A 6000-nucleotide genomic window follows, 5' to 3' on the forward strand; every position below is an offset into this window, starting at 1 on the left:
GCAACGTCAGAATTGCCTCCCTCGTGCCTTTACCTTTCCTAAAGCCAAACTGATCGTCATCTAACACACCCTCAATATTCTTTTCCATTCTTCTGTATATTGTTCCTGTAAGCAACTCGAATGCATGACCTGTTAAGCTGATTGTGCGATAATTCTCGAACTTGCACTCTTCAGAATTATGAGGATGATATCTTCCCGAAGCTCAGATGGTATGTCGCCAGACTTACACAGTCTACACACCACCGTGAAGTGAAAGGCGCTTTGTTGCCACTTCTCCCAGTGGTCTTTGAAGTTCAGATGAAATTTTATCTATCCCTTATGCCCTGTTTGATCGTAAGTCTTCCAAAGCTCTCTTAAATTCTGATTCTAGAACTGGATCCCCTATCTCTTCTAAATCGACTCCTGTTTCTTCTTCTATCACATCAGACAAATCTCCCCGCCACCAATACAGGCCTTCAGTGTACTTCTTTTATCTAACCGCTCACTCGTTTGCTTTCCTAATGTTACCACGCTTGCTTTTAATTTCATCGAAGGTTGTTTTGACTTTCCTATTTGTTGATTTAGTCCTATCGACAATCTTTTCTTTTTAATTTTCTTCACATTTTTCATACAGTCATTTCGTCTTAGCTTCTCTGCACTTCCTATTTATTTCATTTGTAAGCGACTTGTGTTTCTGTATTCCTGAATTTCCCTAAATATTCTTTCATCAATCAACTGAAGTATTTCTTCTGTTACCCATGATTTCTTCACAGCTACGTTCTTTGTACTTTTAGCTTTCCAACTTCTTTGATTGCCCTTTTAAGTGATGTTCATTCCTCTTCAACTGTATTGCCTACTGCGCTTTTCACGTTGCTCGTCGACAAAATCCGCATTGCATGTGCAAGAGTTGAATGCAACTGGAAAGCCGCCTTTTGGCCACTCCTATTCTGTTCTCAATCACTACAGCACACAAATAACGCTGCAGAATACTTGAGTGCGACGGAAACTTCTCTAAACCATAGCAGGAAGAGATTCTCGATTATACGGGTGCTCACTTACTACTGCTCCGTATTTATTTGGAGAGTACTGTAGTATGTTGCACTGTAGTCCGTCTATTGGCTGCTACAATCCAAAATAGTCAACAGGAATCTCCATCTGCGAAACGATGATTCCCATCACAGATGACTCTGATGGCTGTGGTGTTCCCTGGCTTGATATTCACAGTAGGACCTTGTGTCGTGTCACAAGCCCGACTACTCCAGAATGTCCCCTGTTCTACTTCTTTAAGGTGAATTCAGGCATTTATCGGGAAAGATGCCGAAAGCATAAGCTGAAAAAATAATATTTAGATGAGGAACTTAGGGATCGTTCGGTTCAAGCTATTACTCTTGTTACTACTCTCGGTTAAACGAATTTCTGGTATGTAAATTAAAAAATTGAGAGAACGCTTCACTGCATTCTTCTTGTGACGGGGCCTGAAAATTACTTTCTTCCAGAGCAATTACCACGAACGCTTAGAGGATACAACATTTCACGTTGAATGCAAGGAGTTTCTGAAATGATCCCCATTATTCGTTCAGATTTAGTGAATATCATTTTGATGAAATAATATTTTGCTTCTGTACGCTTCCAGAATAATTCCTTGATAGCTTGTCTTTCAGACGGATTCTATTGGCGGAGACCTGTTGTATTTCCTCTCTTTGACGTAACCCTTCCGTATTCCAAAGCGCAAGAAGGCTCCTTCCGTTCGGAGAGGGAAGTTTTATACAACAGTCTGCCCATTCAGTTTATTTTTCTTTGAGCCTGGCGCCGAGGTCGTAACGAGAAAGCAATTTCCTCCTACACTTTAACTTCTACCGAATTAACTTTTCTGTATCCGAATTGGAATAGGAATATCTGAAAGCAGCCCTCAACCGGCGCCCGTTTTGTCCAAGTAAATGGTCCAACCCGGCCCTAGCCGTCGGGCGGGAATGGGCACAAAAATCTAATTTAAAGAGGAGAGTACGCGGGCGTGCGAGCGCGGGTAACTTATTCAGCAGCTCCGAGCTTCCCGCCTTAAATGGGAATTATTAAAATGTGCAAGGTCTGGGCGGCAGCCGGCACGGAGACTAGCCGCGCGCGCCGCCCTGCGGCAGAGCCGCGAACCAACAGCGCGCGTTGCGTGGCGCCAGGTTCCCAACGCACAGTGGACTTGCAGCGCGCCAGCAAGGCGCTCCTCGTCGGACATACTTTCATATTCAGTCCACATTTCTCTTGCTCACAAAGTTCGCTTTCCGTCTGCAACAAGCAGATAGTATCTGATTAGCAGATTATTGGCAAACTTTTTGAACACGTCACATCGTGTAAGTATGCACGGATGATACACTTTTGCAAATTCGAGGTAGTAGATGTAAAAGAGACAGCAAAATGTTATTTACAACTAGTACAGAAACCAGACTGCAGTTCTAAGAGTTGAAGGACATGAAACAGAAACAGTAGTTGAGAACTGAGTGAGACATGATTGTAGTCTTGCGCCATGTTACTCAGTCTGAGCAAGGTTTGAAGGAATAGAAGAAGAAACTTAGATAGAGAATTAAATTTCAGGGAAAGGGAACAAAAACTTTGCGGTTTGCTTATGACATTGCAATACTGTCAGACAGCAAGGGACTTGGAAGAGCAGGATACATTGTCCACTGAAAAGGGATTATAAGACGAACTTGAGCAGGAGTGAAACTAGGGTAATGGAATACAGTCGAATTAAAAGGCGTGTTACTGATGGATTTATATTAGAAAATGCGACATGAAAAGGAGATGCGATTTGCTATTTCTCAACAAAATTATGGATGATGGCTATACTACAGAGGACATAAAACGCAGACATGCAGAAGCAGAAAAAATTTCTGAAGAAGAGCGGTCTGTAACATCGAAAGCAAATTTTCCAAAAGAAAATGCTTGCAAGCTCCTACGAAAGTCAATAAATAAGTAAAAACTATCGTTACAAAAAATTTTGAAAATAAATTTTTCACTACGAGCCGTGGAAAAAGCAGAACCACTGACATATGTGGACTGAAAATAGTATATGAAGTTTATGGATGCAAGTAATATATATTTTATCGTGAAAACATAAAAGTATTCCGAGATAAAAAAAAAATAAAATGCAGTAAGAGGTGTAAAACCGTTTCGCCTGTGTAATGAAAAATGTAGTCCTTGATAGATCTGTATTCTGTTAGGCCTTGTAGAAACTTCCAGTGGGGAAGTTCTTAAGAAAACTTTGAAATTAATTTTGGTAACATCTGAGACATCATTACCGTACCGTGTCACTTATGAAGGCATTTTGTTTGCGAGAGCATCCGTGCACGACAGCGGGCGAGTACTTGTATGCCGCTGCCAAGATTTTAGATCCGACGCCTCGCCTTAAGACGACCGATAATGTCCCTTATCTCCAGAAAAAAACTTTTATTTGCAGTTCCTACTGACCCTTCGTGACTGCATCCATCACCAAAATCGCCGATATACCCCATACAGAAGTAACTGTAGGTACTTTTTCAGGCAATGTTTCCGTTGAAGTCTTGAGGAAAATCTATCTTTGCATGTGGTTTTGAGCAATCCAAGTTTTATCGAAGTGTACTACGAAACTGTTTATTGTCCTCAGCACGCAGTAAATGTGTTTCACACAAAACGTCGTTCCTGCTGCTGCAATGTGTCTCCATTCCATTAAAAAAAAAAACATTAAAACAAATGAGCAGAAAAGACAAACACCGCAAGTCTTTGGGCAAAAATAACTTTTTTAATTTATTTTTTTTTTCTACGGACATCTCTTTAGCCGTTAAATACTCTGCTCTGTCGTAGTATCGAAGTATAGTTCTGCGTACTATCTTTTGTCAGATTCGTCAAATTCCATGATTTCCGTTCTTGCAGAATCAAAACACGTGCTCACATCTAGAGATTCTGTCGAATATTACTGCACTGTTAATACGCAATACAGTCGATTCGGAAATACCACAACGTTTATGAACGTACGTAAAATTTGTTATCCCTGGCTTCTTCACTATTGGCCAGATTAGTAAGAAAGATCTTCAGTACGGTTGTTTTATATTGTTTTTTAATGTCTTTTCGCCCTTTATGTACACCGAGCGGCATGGTATTACACAGAGATCCTCGCTCCTGCTTTTCGCTCACTAACGAACACACTTCAATGTTCCGTTTCACGGAACGGATTGAAACCACACGTGCGCACACGATATAAGCACTGAAACAAAGAATATTCAGCTGACCCACTGCACTGGTAACACTGTATATGCTGCAATGAAGCAAAGAGGTGGACGAATCACAGGCCTTACAGAGTGGTTTTGATCTTGAGGGTCTAATTTTCGGCCACCTTAATAAAGTGATTCTGAATCATCCAACTGCGAAAATTAGAAATCTTTGGCATAAATCGATTAAAAGAAGAGATGTGTTACAGAACACATCCTCAGGCACAATGGAATCGTCAATTCGATATGGAGGGAAATTTGACGAATAAACCTGTAGATGGTGACCAAGGATCGAATACAGTAAAAAAAAATGGATGTAGTTTGCAATAGTTTTGCAGCGATGTAAAGGACTGAACAGGAGAGACTATCATGAAGAGTTGCAACACACCAGTTTTCCAACTGAAGAACAAAGCAACAACTAGCAAGCAAGACGAAACGGAATAAAAACGTAAAATCAGTTTTAGGGAAGGAGAATTAAAGTCTTATTTTGTTGGAAGGCTACACAAGATGCTAGTGCGACTATCTCTAAGATTTTGTTCCAGTGTTTGGAGTCTTTGTGAAGTAGGGATAACAATAGACATAGAAGAAATCCAGAGGCGATCTACTAGGTTTACAAAGTTCATACGAAAGTGCAATGTAATCTCTCTTGGAACTTGAAAGGAGAGTCCTTGGAGGATAGACAAAGTAGTTCTCGTGAAACCTTGTAGGATAAATTTAGAGAAGCTTTATTCCAAGAAGACCATAGGACCATTATGCTGCAATCGACTTACATCTCACTTAGGGAAATTAAGACACGTGCTGATGCATAGGGGCGTTAATTCTTGCCTTGCTCGATGCGCGAGTGGAACAGGAAAAAGATCTAAATAGTTGTAGGATGTACATTCTACCATGTTCGGCACATTAGCTTTCGGAGGAGGTGTGTTCATGTAGATGTAGAAGCTGTTTTCGTTCATCTCTTGCTCTGTTCTGTACATTACGTACGACAGTGATCCGGGAAGTAAAGCTCTGTTGCGCTAAGGCTCTGTGCAGAGTGCTGTCAGCCTTCTATCCCAAGTCGAATGATTCCCTCTACATGTTGCGTCAGTGGTATGTGAGCGCCAGTCGGAATAAATTTTTGCTGAGCTTTCTGTGATTATTTAAAATAGAGTGTGTGATACACCTATGAGGTATTATTCGATTTCTAAATGCAGGATACTTGAAACTTGCAGAAATTTACTCTCCTAAAGTAAATAAATGATGATACAATAATGAACGAAAGAAATGTGAGAAAATGATATGAAATGGCCAATATCGGATGCTCAAATGTCAATCACGGGTCCAGATACAGATGTCTGTCAATCACTACAGATCATGTGAACATTCAAGTGAGGAATGAAATAGTGCAAGACTGACATGTAGCCCTAGACGATTTATAGATTTCTTTCCTAAATATTTCTTGTTCTTTGCTTGGTGTAACCGTGTTCGACCTTTCTGTTATATTAGGTCCAAACGGGTTCCCTGGAAACGGAGTAATCAACACAAAACTCAGAAAATGGCTACAGCACTGACATTTTTGAGCCGATATCACGCATATGCCTCGTGATGCGATAGGCTCCTCTCACTGCATCTTAAAGACAGAACGCAAGTTACTGCAGTTTCATTTCCACTCAACACACCCCCTAATAAAAGCGAAGATCACTACCCTGACAACGGAGGAAGTCATGATGATGGTTTTTTGGTATCGTATGGAGATCTCTTGCTAGAGATGGTGCAAGAACGCACAGCAACCAGTGCAGATCGGCGAGAAATG

The sequence above is a fragment of the Schistocerca piceifrons genome, chromosome 1 (genome assembly GCF_021461385.2).
Source record: "Schistocerca piceifrons isolate TAMUIC-IGC-003096 chromosome 1, iqSchPice1.1, whole genome shotgun sequence".
In the NCBI taxonomy this organism is placed as follows: Eukaryota; Metazoa; Arthropoda; class Insecta; order Orthoptera; family Acrididae; genus Schistocerca; species Schistocerca piceifrons.